The sequence below is a fragment of the Miniopterus natalensis genome, chromosome 5 (assembly GCF_054644295.1).
Source record: "Miniopterus natalensis isolate mMinNat1 chromosome 5, mMinNat1.hap1, whole genome shotgun sequence".
NCBI lineage: Eukaryota > Metazoa > Chordata > Mammalia > Chiroptera > Miniopteridae > Miniopterus > Miniopterus natalensis.
This window is the reverse complement of record NC_142085.1, coordinates 14,835,007-14,852,432: the sequence shown is the minus strand read 5'-3', so window position 1 is coordinate 14,852,432 and position 17,426 is coordinate 14,835,007. Positions and strand designations below refer to the sequence as shown.

At 49.8% G+C, this 17,426-nt stretch overlaps 1 protein-coding gene across 1 annotated transcript in view; it reads left to right on the top strand.

Moving 5' to 3' along the window:
- Positions 1-17,426, top strand: part of CCND3 (cyclin D3) — an 80,289-nt gene that overhangs the window by 910 nt on the left and 61,953 nt on the right. The window lies entirely within an intron of this gene.

The following is a 17,426-nucleotide window of genomic DNA, read 5'->3' as shown; positions in this document are numbered from 1 at the left end:
AGGCATGAAGAAGAGGTGGTAATAAACAGGATGAATTCAGGGAAAGGGCTGGTCCCCCCAAACTCAGAAATTCTCAGCTAGGTACAGCTGGGAGTGTTCACCTGGGGGTTATGCAACAGTCCACACAATCTTGGGGCACCCACTCCTCATCCCTGGACTCTAGGGCTGTTTCCTTTAACAAATCCATGCTTTACACCCCCCACCGCAGTTCTCTTTGAGACCAGACATGGGTGAAGAGAACCGGCTCTCCCATTGCATTTCTGCTCTTTGAATTCTCAGGCTCCTTTGGGAGATGGCTGGCACAACAATTTATGGATTCATTCAACACCTGCCTTCTGTGGCCATACTCTGTCTCATAGGCTAGGTGTGGAGGCCAGAATGGTAAAGAAGGCAGAGCTTCGCCCCTCTGGAATTTAGAATCACAGGCATCTCCGAGAATTCCAGCTGGATCCCAGACTATGCCTGGTCCTTGAGACCATGACCAAGGTCCCACACACCTTCTCTTTCCTGTTTCCTTCCCTCAAGGGCTCAGAATGCTAGCTCGTGCTTATATAGCTGTCAGGTACTCTTCTAAATGTTTTAGGTGTAATGTCTTATTTAATCCTCTGAATAGTCCCTATGAGGTAAGCAGCTGGAGGAAACTCAGGCAAAGTAGGAAAGTAGTAATTTTCCTAAAGAGGACACCAGAAGGAAACAGCAGAGCTGGGATTGAAACTTAAGTCTTTTGACTTGGAAGTCCCTGTTCTAACCACTGGGAAAACCTGCCTCCTTGACTGACCACATAGAATGTGCACTGGAGCCAGGGGCTTAGGAGTTTCCAAAAGGGACTCCATGGTTCTGTGTCTTGGGTAACACAGAGGAGAGTAATCTGTTAGCGCTGCATGTGTGCTGATACCATTTACGGGGCGCCCCAGCAGGTCTGGAGTAGGATTGGTAGGGCTGGGGTGACTGCACAGAACTGGTATCCTCTCCTAATGGTTGTGTGTTTGTGTGCGCGCACGACTACGCGTTTTTCCTAAGCCTCACTCACCAAGAGGAACAGACCAAGGTTTGATGCAAGGAAGAACTCAGCATGGATGTGATGTGCCAGAATCTGGGAGGTGGGAAACCAATACACCTCTTTTGTTGGGAATCTTTAAGAATAGCAGGGACCCTCATATTCTAGATTCCAGGAGGAACAGCCCTTTTTGGCAGCTGAGTAGGGAAGACTGCGAAGGAGTGGAAGCAGTCTTAAGATGTTCACCTCCTTTCCACAGCTGCTGCATCCCAAAGGTGCATCTGTGGATCTGTCCCCATACCTCCAGGCAGGCTGGGACAGGGCCCATTATAGGAACCAGGCCACGGGGCAGAGATTCCATGGATTCCAGCCATTTTCCCATTACCTTTCTGAAACTAGGTTTCTCACTAAGAGCCCCCTGCACAGATCTGGGGAAGCCCTGAGGCTGTCCTCTCTGCCTGCAGTCAATCCACCCCCACCACTGTCTTTCAGAGAGGGGTGTGTGTTGGGGGGATGGTAACAGGTAAGCAGGATGTGGACATTCAGAAGTATGCAGGCCTCCAGGCTGCTCCTCAGTCCCCCCACCACCATATACACCCTCCCTCATCATAGAAGGGTACGGTGGGACCTTTGGGTGCCCCAGCCCCCTGTTCCAGGCACACTTCTGCCTGGGGAGAGAGGACAGGTTGTACTCTTGAGAAACCGCAAGAGGAAGTTTAGGGAGGGTTGGGGTGGGGAAAGTTCTGGGGCCCCTGCCAAGTTTCTCTTTCAATGCCCAGCCGGTAGATGTGTTTATTTTGGTGTGTTTCTCTTGCCCTCAAAGACATTTAACTTTTAAAACCTCCAAGTTTTAAAGAGCTGTTGAGGCCTGCCCCGGTACAACAGGAGGGCGTGGCCAGAGACAGGCCTAGAAATGGTATTGGAACAAGGTAACCATTTTGGGGGTTTCACCTGGGATTTATGCTGGTGCATAAAGGCTGCCTAACTCCAGAAAGTCTTCTTTTCTCCTTTTTCCGTTTCACCATGCTCTTCCCCAAAACACTCCCTGCAGCCTGCGTTCCTCAGAGGAATGTGGTTACAATGGCCACTTAGGAGCTGGGTGATGTTGCCAGGAGCTGTCCTAAATGTTTTGCCTCCCTTGTTTAATATTCACCACAACTTCTTGTAGCAAGTACCCCTATCCCCAATTTACAGTTGGGGAAACAGACTCAGAAAAGCTTAAGAGACTTGCCTGAGGGTCACACAGCTAGTAAGTGATCGGATTTGATCGCTGCTCTCTCTGATTTCAAAGCCTGTGCTCTTGATGTCTAAATTAACCCCCAAACAGAGCATCACCTCCCCCAACATCACCCTCCCCAATGTATCAGACTCAACAGTAGGGAGATTGAACCCCAAACATGTATTAAGAATGCTGCTGCTGCCCGGCCGGACGTGGCTCAATGACCCGGGATTCAGGAGGTCGCGGTTCGACTCCCGGTCAGGGCACATGCGGGGGTTTCGGCTTGATCCCCAGTGGGGGGCGTGCAGGATGCATCCGATCAATGACACACTCTCATCGTTGATGCTTCTGTCTCTCTCCCTCTCCCTCTCCTTTGCTCTCTCTGAGGTCAATAAAGATATATTTAAAAAAAAGAAAAAAAAGAAAAAAGAATGCTGCTGCTGCTCTAGCTCATTTGGCTTAGAGGATAGAGTGTCGGCCCTCGGACTGAAGAGTCCCAGGTTCAACTCCAGTCAAGGGCAGGTACCTTGGTTGTAGGATCGCTCCCCGGCCCCGGTTGGAGCAAGTGGGAGAGGCAACCAATCTATGTGTCTCTCTCACATTGATGTTTCTCTCTCTCTTCCCTCTCTCTGAAAAGCAATGGAAAGAATGTCCTAGGTGAGGTTAAAGAAAAAAAGAATGCTACTGCTAGTGTAGGGAGGAGATGGCCTGGGTATAGAATTAGAAGGGATTTCTTGGAAGTTAGTATATTAAAAAAGACCAACCCAGCCCTGGCCAGTGTGGCTCGGGTGGTTGAGGGTCATCCTGTGCACCAAAAGGTCACAGGTTCAATTCCTGGTCAGGGCGCATCCCCAGGTTGCAACCGGTGCAGTCTCTCTCTCTCTGCCTCTCTCTGTCTCCCTTCCTCTCATTCTAAAAAATCAATAAAAACATACTTTTCAAAAAATGGCTTTTAAAAAAAAAAGAACAACTGAGTGAAAAAAGAAGACATAGTTGGTGAAAGCTTGAGGTCAAACTCTGGAAGGCAGAGCCAGATGGGAAGAAGCTTGAGGAGGGACACTATAGCTGTGTTCAGATATTTGAAATGTTGCCTTTGGAAACCCCCAGGTAGAGGGGCCAGGTGGAGGCAGATTTCTAAAAAGCATAGACGCTTTCTAACCAGTAATTGCCTAATTGCCTTCTGAAGAAGCCAATTCCTGGTCTAAGGGAGTCTAGAGCACAGGCTTTGAAGGGGCTCCTACCACCAGGGAGACCCTAAAGCCCCTTCCACCTCTAAACCTCGCCTGTAGTCATTCGCCTGCCTCCCTCCCTTGTCATTTTATCTCCTCCTCACTCCCGGGCCCTTGGTGGTCCCCTTCTTGTCCACCAGATGGGGCTGTTGCCCAGTGTGTCCCTTCAGAGGCTGCTGGATTGGGTGAAGAGAGCCACCTGGTCCTTCAGCAGCCATATCGTTGGGCGGGGCCTGTCCCCCACCCGGTCCCCAGCTATCTACATACCAGGGCCCAGAGAGCTACTTTTGACCCAGCACAACCTCATAAAATGCCTCTTAGGCCTCCTCAAGGCTCAGGCTAGACCGAGCAGGCCTTTGGCCCTGGGGCAGGCTCTCTTCTCCATGTCAGAAATCCCCTCCCTCCTACACTTTTTCTTTCCCCTCCCTGACCTTCCTTTGCCCTTGAATAGAAAAATTCATGTGTGAGCCCAATGTGGGCATGGCAGGGTACCTAAGGTGGCATGGCTTTTCGGACCCTTCAAAGGCATGACACCCATGTTATCTCCTTTAAGGGGCCTCAAAAGCCACACCTCTCTGAAATTATTTGTCCTCAGTGGACTGACCAGTTCTCCCACCCTGGTAGAAATTCCCCTAGGACAGCCACACCTAGGTTGGGGGGGCAGGGCTGAAGCAGTGTCTTTAGGAAGGAGGGGGGGGAGGAAAGGGGTTGCTTGGTGCCTGTTTGTTGACTCAGATCTGCTTGCTTCCACTCCAGTCCCTTAGGAAGGCACAGAGCCATTGGGGCCCCAGGGACACTGCAGGCAGGGCCCAGTGTGAGCTGGGACAGAGAGTGCATTTATAAGCCCTGTGGCTAGAGGACACGGTGGAGGGCAGGCCCAGAGAAAGAGGCCATAACTAGTAGTGTTCCAAGCAGTTAGTAACTCATGTACTCTCCCCAACAACCTTGTGAGGCAGGACTCCCATTTTATAGATGAGCCAACCAAGGCATCAAGTGTTAAGCAGCTCAAATGAGTGCATTCACACAACTTGTTAGTGGCTGAGCTGGAAGTCTGACTCAGCCATTTGGCTGTAAAGTTTGTGCACATAACCGTTAATCCGTACTTTCACTCATGAGGTGGCTCAGAGAACCTGTGCTAAGTAGGGAAACCACCATGATTTGAGTCCTAGCTTGGCTCCTTCCCTGAGTTCCTCCAAAGTGGGCATAATATAGCCCCTGCCTCACTGGGACGATTAACAATGGCTAATTACTATTATTGTTATTATTTTTTAATTTTCAACTACATTTGACATGCAATGTTATGTTAGTTTCAAGTGTACAACATAGAGATTAGACGTTTATATAACTTAAAAATAAATTAAGATAGACTCTTACCCTGATAAGTCTAGTACCCACCGGACACCATAAGTAGTTATTACAGTATTATTGACTATATTCCCTGTGCTGTACTTTATATCCCTGTGACTTTTTTTTACATCTGGCAATTTGTACGTCTTAATCCCTTCCCCTTTTTCACCCACCCCGCACCCCCTTCCCATCTGACAACAATCAATTTGTTCTCTGTATCTATGAGCTTGTTTCTGTTTGTTTGTTTATTTTGTTTTTTAGATTCCACATATAAGTGAAATTATATGGTGTTTGTCTTTCTCTCTCTGACTTATTTCACTTAGCACAATACCCTCTAGGGTCATCCATGTTGTCGCAGATGGCAAGATTTCATTGTTTTTTTCATGGCTGAGTAATATTCCAACAATGGCTCATGTTCATTGTGTGTATACTGCATTACAAGTGTGGGCTATTCGTGTCCTCACAACAGGTCTATGAGGGAGGCACTATTATTATACGTTTATAGACAAGGAAACTGAGGCACAGAATGGTCACACAGAGTCAGGGGCTGAGGCTTCAGAGCCCACACTCTGCACCAGGCTCATGAGATAACACACAAAGCCCTGCAAAGTGCCAAGCAGGCACACGCCCTTATAGGTGATGGCCTCTGTCATCATCATATCATCATCCTCATCACCTCCCAGACAGAAATCCTTAGGGTGGACATGGGGGCTACCCCAAAACCAAGAGGCAGCTCTGTGTTCTTTCCTCACCATCCCACCTATGACTTCATTTCACCCTTTTTCCTAAAATAAAAGTCAGCCCACAAGTTCTGGCCTGTGGTCAGACAATTGGACAGAATATTTGAAATTGGGGCTGTCCCAGAAACTCCCATTTCTGGCCCCAGTGTTGTCGGCTCCAGCTAACCCTCCCTCCAGTTCTCTGTTCCCTTCCCTCCAGGCCTGTCCTCTGCCCCTTCCCAGGGCCCCGAGTTCTGGGAAAGGAAGCCGCAGCAGGGCCTCAGACAGATGCAGACTTTGGGCTCCAACTTGGGCTCCAGCTGGAGATGTTGCAGGCTGTGGGAGGAGGAGAGGACCGGCTAGGGGAAGAGAGGGAGGACAGGACATAGGGCCCCCAGGCTGCCTGTCTCCCTGGAAGCATCCGTCTGTGTGACAGACCCTTTCCTAAGCTCCAGCTTATCAGCTCACTCTGCTGGGTGCTCTGGTCAGAATCAGCTCTGAGTGAGACCCAGGGGAAGGTTTATTCCTCTCTGGCAAGTGGACACCTCAAGCTGTCTTTGGATTATGGAGGGGAGGAGTGCTGTTCCCTCCCAACACGAGGCCCCCGAGAGTCAAGGCTGCTTTCTCCTTTCCTTCCAGGCCCTTCCCTTTTCTCTGAGCAGTATCTGTTACAGAACCACAAACTTGGAGACCATTCAGATGTGGAGTCTATTTTCATCACAGTGGGAGAGGATCTGGGGGGTTACAAACTCTCAGATGTACTGGGTGGCTGAGTGCAGGCCAGACCCTCTCAGGCCTGTCTTTTTTTCCTTCTAGTCAGCTCATGCCTGCTGGTCCCAGGGCAGCCTCCATCTGTTCTTGGAATTGACTTAACTTTCACCTCTAGGACCAGGCTGAGTTTTACTCTCAGGTCTCCTGATCTCCAAGGAAACAGAGTCTTTTCCTGCCTGGGCCCAGCCTCTTGAGTTCCAACTCAAAACTCCCTTTACAGCCACTAGACGTGAGCTTGGTGCCTCCTGGGTGGTCCTCAGAAAGTCTTGTTCTCCCTGCTCCTTCCCTGCCTTCCCTCTGACACGGCTTCTGGGAGGCATTTTTGGTATTCCTTGTAGGAATGGATTTTGTGGATTTCTCTGAATCCGCATTTCTTCCCAGGCCCGTGGCAGCGAAGATGTTGGGGAATAATAGTGTATCTTCGCACAATACTTCCACGTGCCAGGGACTGTTCTAAGTGCCTACATACACTGTGTGCCATTTGTGAAGATCTAAGTTTTCAATAGATATGATATTTATTAACTCATTTCTCATTTATTCCTCATAAGAATCCTAGGCAGTTTCCTTATTTTACAGATGGAAAACTGAGGCCCAAAGGTTAAGGAACTTGCCCCAGATCAAACAGCTAGTCAGTCCGGAGAGCCTGGTGGCTAAAGGAACTCCGACCTGACTTTCCACTCACATTGTGTGTCTGCGTGTGTCTTTGCACGCGTGTGTGCCCACCCACCAGGGGGAGTGTGAGAGGACAAGTTCCCTGGTAAGACATTGTCCTGACAGCCAGGATAGGTGGGGCAGGCTGGTAGGCCTCTGAGCTGCTTCTGTGTGTCACGGTGGGTTTGTGGATGCCGGGCGTGTCTACGGGGAGGTGAGATGTTGCGGATCGAGTCCCCCAGGCAAGCCCAGAGCCTCCCCTGTCCCTCAGTGCTCCTGGCCAGAGTTTCAGGGTTGGCCACTAAACCAAGCAAGATGGAAGGGAAGGAGCAAGGATGGCCCAGCCCTGCCCCAGCTGGCAGGTCAGGTGTCACACAGGACCCAGGAAGCAGGAGTGGGCGGTGGCGATGTGAACTTTGCTAGGTGGGGCTGGGGCCCTAACCTATCTGAGGAGCCCGGGGTGAATCAGCCCAACCACAGCCGCCCCAGCTGCGGTGATGGGGAAAACAAGTTCTCCTTCCAGCTCCCCCTCCAACGCTCATTTTCCTTTCCTTTCTCTCCCCAGACTCAGGCTTTGGCAGGGTGTGGCACCAGGGCAGTGGCTTAGGGGCACACCTCAGGAGTTGGTGGTTAAGCTGGGTGCTAATGCTGGAAATGCAACCTTGACCTTTAAGATACCCCACCCAGAAAAGGGCAGTAGCCCTGGCCCGGGGTGGATGTCACATATTGTGTCCAGAGGACAGGACTACATAAGTCTGGGACTCCTGGGCTCACCCACCTGGTATTTCCCTCCAACAATATAGGTCTCAGAGGGTCATCCAATCTTCTTTTATAGTAGAGCTACATTTTATACAGTGTTGGGTTCAAAGTTAGTGTAAAACAAAACACACATCAAAGTTACCATTCAAGTCTCCTTAAGCTGCTCATAAAACACAGTATACATAGTTTGTGCATTTTCTGCCATCTCTAAGAATCTCCAGCACAGCCAGATTTTATTGGAACAGATGGCAGAGTCTTTGGTGGAACATAATGTTGGGCTCGGGGTGAGGGACCACATTGTATAAACATTACGTAGGTTTCTGTGGTGGGCTGGTGTCTTCTCCAGTAGATACCAGTGAATTTATGATAGTTAATTTGCACATTTAGGAATTCAGTATGCACTCGCTTATGGGCTCTTACGGGCTCCCGGAGCCACAAGAAAGGGTTGAGGGACAGTGCTGTGGGAGTGGGGAGGAAGGAGCAGTTGCTTTTGGATGGATTAACCAGGAATTTCTTCTCAGAGGTGTCATTTGAGAAAATAAAAGAGGGATGGACTTGATGAGAAATTCTATTTTAAATGGTGGTTGCTTTTGTATGTTTTTACTTTTCTGAATATCTGAGTTTTTTACTGAAAGTCATATTATAGAAATAATCCTTTTTTGTTCTTATTTCTATGCCAATTATTAGGCTAACTTGTTTTGTACTATTATTGATTCTTCCTAAAATAACTAGTGGCTTTTTCTAGAATCATTATTATTTCTATAACATTAATTGTTCTTAATATGACCACTTCTTGTTTTTTTAATGGTTTAAATACTCCAGTAGCCCTGGCTCGTGTGGCTCAGTGGTTAGAGTGTCGGCCCACCCACCAAAGGGTCTCAGGTTCGATTCCCCATCAAGGGCACGGACCTGGGTTGCAGATTTTTTCCCGGCCCAGTATGGGCGAGTGTGAGAGGCAGCCAATTGTTGTGTCTCTCTCACATTCATGTTCCCCCCCCCCCGAAAAGCAATGGAAAAAATATCCTCAGATAGGAGTAAAAAAAAAATTATTGAGGATCCCAAAGAGCTTCTGCTTTGAAGGTTGTAGCTGTTGACATTTAATTTCTATTAAAAACAATTTAAATGAGAAGTTTAAAAAATACTTAATTCCTTTAAAGTAACAATAGGATGCTATGTTCCTGTTAACATAGCATCATATTTTTTATAAAAGTATAACTATATGTTTGTTCCAAAGTGAAAAAAATCAGTGAGGAGTGTGGCCTTGTTTTACATTTTTGCAAATCTCTTTAATGCTGGCTTAATAGAAGACAGCTGGATTATCAGCTCCGCTTCTGCCTCAGTCTGTCGCTGTGTGTTGTTTTAGTTGATGTACATGAACAGATAGGCAGTTGGAAAGGAAGGACCTTGCCGACTGTCCTAGAGGGTATCTGGCCTAGTGGGACATCGAGCTGAAAAGGACTCTTTGGGTGATGGTGAAGAAGCTGAATTAACAGTATTGGATTAGGGAGTTTGGACTTCATTTAGCAGGCGATGGGGAGCCATTGAAGGCTTTTGAGAAAGGAAGTGGCACGATGAGAACTGTTTTAAGATGATTTCTAGGGCATTAGCAGAAAAGCAGGATTGGCGAGAGAGTCTACACAAACTATAAAAAAGGTCAAAACTAGGGTGACAGTGGTAGAAATGGAAATGAGGGGTGATTTGGCAAAATATTTTGAAGGTAAAAGCGACAGAGCTTAGTAATTATTTGGTAGGAAGGTAAGAAGAATCGTCCGCTCTGTGCAATTGCTCTTCCCTCCCCCGTGCGGCACCATGCATACTTCATAGATGAAGTATGTGGCCACATGTTGTAGTTGGCTGCTTGCATGCCTTCTCTCCTACTGGGCGACAGTAGGTGCTCAGTAGATGAATGAGTGACAGTAATCAAGAATTAACGCCCCCAGAATATTTCAACCTGGGTTGCTGGTAGAATATTGGTGCCATTAACAGAAATTTCAAGACCAGGAGGAGGAGATGTCCGTTGTCACTAAGTGTCATTAAGTAAAGGGTAAGAGGAGATGTCAAGCTATGAATGAGGAGAGGAAATAGTGGGTGGGCCTTGAAATATACTGTTCTCTTGGCAAGGAATTACATTTTTCTAGATGCTGAAGATTTGGAGAGAAATACTAAAAACATCAGAGATTATCTGCTCTTTATTCCCAAGTAGCTCAAGTTCAATTAGGGCTGTGTTTTTCTAAACTAGAAATGTTATTTTATTTTAACCCATTTTATACACACTTAAACACACGTGTGTATATATATGTATATGAAACACACAAATTGCACTAAACAGTGCTTTCCCTTACTCTGGATGATGTATTTTTGGTGTTTTTTTTTTTACTCTGTTATTCCATTTTTTTTTCTTTTTATTTATTTATTTATGTAAGTATCTTTATTGATTTCAGAGAGAGGAAGGGAGAGGGAGAGAGAGAAACATCAATGATGAGAGAGTCATTGACCGCCTGCCTCCTGCACACCCCCCGCTGAGGATGGAGCCCACAACCCGGGCATGTGCCCTGACCCGGAATTGAACCTGGATCTCCTGGATCCTAGGTCGATGCTCAGCCGCTGAGCCACACTGGCCAGGCTGCTGTACCATTTTTAAAAAATTGTGGTCATGATGAGCTTCATCACCCAGGAAAGCGTCCTCACGTGCAATTTGGAAAACACTAAGTTGGAGAGGTGTCAGTACTCTCAAGCAGCAGAAACGAATTGTCCAATATGAGGCAAAAGGAATTCATTGGAAGAAGGCTGGGGACTCATAGACTCACCAGAAAGGCTGCAAAACCAGGTTTGGAAATGGGCAGAAACTGGAAAGTGCCCAAGGGCTGGGCAGAGGGACCTATAGAGAGATGAGGAGATGTCAGCAGCCAACCGGTCACCTCTGCCTGGTCAGGCGTGGTAGGAATGGATGGGCCAGCCTCTCCAGTTTCCAGGAGTCAGGCAGCCTGGAAGAGAGGGAATCCCCTGAAAGGAAGAGGCAGTGTTACTGGCATTGGTTGCTCAGCAGCGAAACAAGAGTAGTCTACAGAACGTTGGTACTGTGACTTAGGCACACAAAAAGACATCTGATGGTGAGGGGTGTCCTTACACAGGAGTGGATCTAAACGGGCATGGCCTTGCTGGTGGCCTTGTCAAGTGGTAAATTCTCCCTTCAGAAAGCAGGTTGGCTATAGGTATCAGAATCAAATGCCTCTAAAACATCCTGACCCTGTGCCTGGGTAGTTCTACTTTCCAGGCTCGATCCTAACTTAAATAATTCTGAATGCAGAAAAACATTGTCCCGTGGTTTTCAGCATAGTGCTATGTACAGTGACAAAAATGTGGAACAATGGAAAGGCCTCACAATAGAGCATGTACAGTCAACCCTTGAACAACACGGGGTTCGGGCACTGACCCCTCACACAGTCAAAAATCTATGTGTGACTTCTGACTCCCCCAAAACTTAAACTACTAATAGCCTACTCTTGACCAGAAGCCTTACCGATGACATAGACAGTCAGTTGACACACACGTTGTATGTTATATGCATCATATACTATATTCTTACAACGAAGTAAGTTAGAGAAAAGAAAATATTATTAAGAAAGTCATAAGGAAAATATGTTTACAGTATTTCAAATGAAATGTTAGCCATTAAAAATGTCAACTGCAAAAATATGTGATATCACAAAGATTTCTTACATGGTAACGTTAAGGGAAAAAATTAGAATATACATATTATACGTACAATGTATTTACATCTATATATTTTACACACACAGACACACATGCACAAATAGAGACAAGACTGGAAGAAAATATACCAAAATGTTAGCAGTGGTTGTTTTGGGGGCAGTGAAACTATGGGTGAATTTGTTTCTACTTTTTTTCACTTTTTCTAAATGTTCTGGTTCTGTAAAAACATGAAAAATGCAAAACCAGTCATGAGTTGTGTTTCCATAAGTGTATAGAAAATCAGCCTTATCATTTTCATAGCATCTCACTGGAGACAGTAAGTGCTCAGTAAACCGTGTGACCGCCTAGAAGAGAGCCTGGTGCGGCCTGGGAGGTGACAGCTGTCTTTGCCCCAAGTTCCCAAGCAATCCAGCACTCTGTGCCGGCCCTTTAAGTCCTGTGGCACCAGTAACACTGAAATATGCAGGCAACTCTGGGGTGACCAGCTCAGGCTGTCATGGCCATTGGGGGTGGGTCTTGACGTTAGATGACTCACTTTGAAGACCTAGTTACCGTGGATGGGCACAGAGTGGGTCTGAAGTGCGAGGCAGGCATTTCTTTGGGGGGCCTGTCCCCTTAGCAGCCTGGAGCAGTGGGAACTAAGGCGGTGAGAGCAGGGAGCAGGGCTGTATCCAGTATCTGCCTCCCCCAGCTCAGCAACAGAGAAGGAGGTGGAGCCTGGATTGAGCCCCAAGATAAGGAATATGCAGCAGCTGACAGGGGAGATCAAAATAAACAGCTGTGCCCCCAGGAGAATGAACTCCGCATTCCATTCTCTGATCCCACCCCCACTTCCCACTTATTCCAAGCGCCCCCCCATGCATGCACACTCAGCATCCCGGCGGCCAGGAGGGCCTCCGCCCGGCCTTGGCTGAGCTCCCTCGGAACCTTCCCACACCCACCCTCCCGGAGCGGAGGCTCGGGGCCACTCCAGCTGTCTGGAAGGGAGTGAGTGCTCGGGACAGGTGGCCGGAGGCGGATGGAGAGGGGGCTCATCCAGGGCCTCCACCTGCCGGACCGGGCCACCCTCACTCACACGGGGCTGCTCCACGAAGGCCCAGGAACAGGAGGGCTGGGCTGTGGGGGCGAGCCTGGGGAAGCTGAGGCAGGACCTGGGCAGCCTGGGGTGGGTGGGGAGAAGGGTGTGCCGTGGTCCTGATGGCCGGGTCTGCCAACATCTGGTCAGCCTCCCTGCGGGTGGGCCCTGGCCGCTGGGAACTTGCAGTCCAGGAGGGTAGGGGAGAGAAGGTACAAGATGTGCCTCCCGAGGTGGCTTCTGACAGCTCTGGAAGTCATTCCTCACCATAGTGCCTAGGGGTACCCCCAGCCCCCCCAAACCACCCCCTTGCAAGGCTCTATGTCTCCTGAGGGTTCCAGTCACTGCTCAAAACACCCCAGACTCCTTTGTAGGTGTGCTAACCTGGGATTAAAACTCAAGGAGCTAGAAGGAGCAGATATTCTCCATCTCCTGGGCTGGGCCAAGCTCCTGGGCCACCAGTGGTAACTAACGCCCCTTCTTCTATGTCACCCCCATTCTGGTTCCAAACTGAACAGTGAGACTCAGCTAGACCTGGGCACTGAGGGGCTTCGGTGCAGCACTGGTTTCCACCACGTGCTTCTTCCATGTCCCAAAGCTGTAGGGACTCTGGACATGACTCCGTACTCCTGAGCTTGTCCATAGCCGGTGTCCTGGGCACACAGAGGATCACATCCAGGGAGCAGGTGGGTGGGTGTTTGCTCTGATGTACATCGGGGTAGGAGGCTGGTTGAGAGAAGGTAGCAGTGGGATTGCAAGACGGCCCACTGGCCTGGCTGTCTAGGGGGGTACCCTCCACACCCCCATTTTCCAGTGAGGGTGCGTACGGAGGATCTCACTACTCTCTCAGTCCCTGACTGCTGGCAACCTGGTGGGATCCCACATTACTGTGCTTAAATGACTCCCGTGAGGTCCCCAAGGTCCGTTAATGCCCCATCTCTCGAGCAGACAGTTGGGCATCTCCTCTCGGACATAAGCCCCCCTCCCCCACCAGCAGACTCCGTAAATGCATGCCAACTGCGCCAGGACCAGCTGCCCAGTGTGCAGAGCCCTTGGTTCCAAAATTACTGAGAATTTCAGGGTGGTCACAACAGGGCATTAAATCAAGTGGGGCCCTTTTGGGCATGGGTCTGTGTGACTGCACAGGTCACATGCCCAAGAGGCCACACCGACCATAGGCGACATTTCTTGAACACTTGCCAGACCCTGCGCAAGGTGCTCACCGTCGTGACCTTGGTCCCCCCTTCCCAGTAGCGCACTGTCCCTGTTGGCGGGCGAGGAAGTTGAAGGGTTAGACAGGCCGTGCGACTTACGGGAGCGGGCATGGACCCCAGCCCCACTGTCTGCGGCGCCTGGGCTCTTACCCACACACACACTCACTCACACACACACACACACACTCACACTCACTCTCACACATTCACACACACATTCACACACACTGACATTCACACACATTCACACACACATTCACACACACACATTCACACAACTTACGCAATCACTCACACACACATTCACACACACACAGCCACACACACTCATTCACACACTCACATTCACACACACACACTCACATTCACACACTCACACTCACATTCACACACTCACATTCACACACACATTCACACACACACATTCACACACTCACATTCACACACACTCACACACACACACATTCACACACTCACATTCACACACTCACACTCACATTCACACACTCATTCACACACTCACATTCACACACACACACACACACATTCACACACTCACATTCACACACTCACACTCACATTCACACACTCATTCACACACTCACATTCACACACACACAGCCACACACACTCACATTCACACACTCACATTCACACACACTCACACACACACATTCACACACTCACATTCACACACTCACATTCACACACACACACTCACATTCACACACTCACACTCACATTCACACACTCACATTCACACACACACACACACACACATTCACACACTCACATTCACACACTCACACTCACATTCACACACTCATTCACACACTCACATTCACACACACACAGCCACACACACTCACATTCACACACTCACATTCACACACACTCACACACACACACACATTCTCACACACACACCCCGGCAGCTCCGGCTGCAGGGGTAGGGAGGTGGCCGGGCAGGGCAGTGCGTCCGCCCCGTCCTCCGTCCTATCGGGGGCAGGAAGGAAGATGAGGAAAGGAGCAGCAGCTGACGGTGCGGCAACAATGGTGGCTGTGGCGGGGGGGGCCAGCCCAGACAGAACGCCGGGTGGGGACAGCGTGAGATGACACAGGAATTGTGTGAGCTGGAGGCAGCTGATAGACACCGCAGCTGCGCCCTCCGCCCTCTGGCCCCGCGCGGGCATCGCCGAGTCTCTCCCTCCTGTCCCCCGTATCACCCAGCTCTGCCCCCCTTCCAGCCGCCCTCCTCGGGGGGCGCAGTCGGGGCTCTCCAGCTCTGTCCTCAGTATTCCCACGCTCTCCACGGTAGTAACAGCCACAGTGTAGTGAGCACCGCTCTGTGCCAGGCACACTGCTAGGGGCCTTACAGGTATAAAATCTTAAGTTCTCTCCACAAACCTGCAAACAGTTTTTACCCATATTTTATAAAGGAAGAAACTGAGGCTGAGAGCCTAAGAGCTTTGTCCAGGGTTACATGGCTGGTGAGTGGTGAGAGGACTCGCGGGCTCCGACCTGAGGCCTGTGCATTTCCTGCCCTCCTCGCCACCTTCCCCGTGGCGCGGGGTTGGCCCGACGGTGCAGCAGGTCCCTGAGCATGGAAGAAGCTTTTCTCGCAAAGGAGACAAACAGTCGGAGAAATGGTCAGTTTGCGGGAAGAATCGATGTGCGTTATGAGGGAGGGAGACATTCAGCTCCTGCCTCAGTTTTTCAGTAGCTGGGGTGGGCTTCGGGGGGTGTTTTATCTGCCTGGAAGACCCTCCTGATGCATGGGAAATCAGATATGATGGAGTTAGGTGACAGGGAGACAGCTGAAGGGCTGAGGACACCGATGAGGGGAGACCAAGGTCTAACTCACACACCTTTTACCCATTGATATCCTGGCACCAAAGAACGGACTGTGATAGCCCTAGCCGGTTGGCTCAGTGGGTTGGAGCATCATCCCAAACACCAAAAGGTTACAGGTTTGATCCCTGGTTGGGGCAAGTGCAGGAGGCAACCAGTCAATGTTTCTCTCCCACATCAATGTTTCTCCCTCTCTGTCTCTCTCTCTGTCTCTGTCTCTCTCTCTCTCTCTCTCAAAATCAATAAAAGCATATCCTTGGGTGAGGATTACTGAAAAAAAGAATGGACTGTGAAAGGCATTGGGGGAGGTTAGAGTGCTTTAACAGAGACTCAAAAACCATGGCCTTAAACAAAATGGAAATTTCTCACCTACAAGTCTGGGGGCTGATCTGCCCCCCTTGGCAGTGTTGAGGACCCGAGTTCCTCCCGAGATGGTGCTCCTCTGTGCCCTGGGATGTTGAAGACATCACAGAACCACATCTCCCAGGTCCATGACCCTGCCAGTGGGAGAGGAGAAGAGGGAAGCAGAAGGCATTGCCCTTCCTTTTCAGGACGCGGCCTAAAAATTGCCAGGTCGCTTATCGCTTTGGGTAGAAGTTGGTCACGTGCCACACTTCACTGCAGGGGGTTTGGGGATCATTACTGGAGCTTCTAGTATGAAGGGGAATGGATTCTGGGGGGCAATGAGCAATCTTTGCCATAGGATCTAGATGGGAAGGGACCATGAGAGCCATGCCACGTGTGTGAGGGTGGCTTTTATATGAGGAACCTCTAAGAAGAGAAGGGTTCTCAAATGGACTTCTCTCTGGGGGAGGCCCAGGGCAGAGAGGCCGGCACCCCCTTGGCTAATGCCCTCTTCCCTGGGCTGCCCCATCTCTGGTCAGAGGAGGAGGGTTTGATTCTCCCTTGCCCTGACCAGAAGCCCCCTTGGAGGTCCTGTGGAGCCGTTGTCCCAGGAGCACTGTAGGATCAGGATGAGGTTCACCAGAGCCCATATTTGCCCCTTTGGGGGGCCCTGCTGTCTGTTCTCAGATGGGGTAGAGACGGTCACACCTCAGGTGGTTAAGAGGATCAAATATAATCATCTGAGCGACAGGTGGAGAGTTCCAGAGTGCTCAGGGCCAGTCTCAGTGACAGAAAGGGAGCAGAGTTGAGGCAGGAGGTTGAGCTTTGTCAAAAATGAGGGAAATGGTTTTCCACTCTGGAGATGGTGAATCTTCAGGTGACTAGATGCTGAAGGCAGTTTCACTCTCTGAGTCATTCATTCGGTCATTCATTCATCATTCCATCCATCCATCCATCCATCCATCCATCCATCCATCCATCCATCCATCCATCCATCGTCTGTTTTTTGAGTACCTATCATGGATGTGCCAGGCACTGTGTTCAGTGTGGGTAAAAGAGAAAACCAAGACAGGCACAGTCCCTTACCTTATGGAGCTTGTAAGCCCTTGGTTTTGCCTGCTCCCCATAGAGGGCAGACCAGACCCTCACAGCTCTGAGAGCCAGCCTTGTGGCCCAGAGCTCAGAAGGCCCAAAGGGAGCCCATGAAAGCATGTGGCAGGCTGCCCCTTGAGCGGGATGCCTGCCATCTTGGGGTACCAAGGTGCAGTGTGGGCTAGGGTAGCAGGGGAGTGGGGTGCCAGCAGGGAGGGGGTGGAGCACGCTTGGGAGCTGCGGTTTCACTTCTCTCTCACTTACTAGGCGTGGAATCTGCTTTTTCTCAGTTGAGTTTTGTAACTTCTCATCGGAGCCCAGGGGAGGTGTCTTGTCTCACTCCCCCTCCAAACCTGGCTGTCCTTCCAGTGCTCCAGTTTGGTGGAATCCCTCCCTCCCACTACCCACGACCCCAGCTCACCAACTGCACCTCTTTGCTCCAG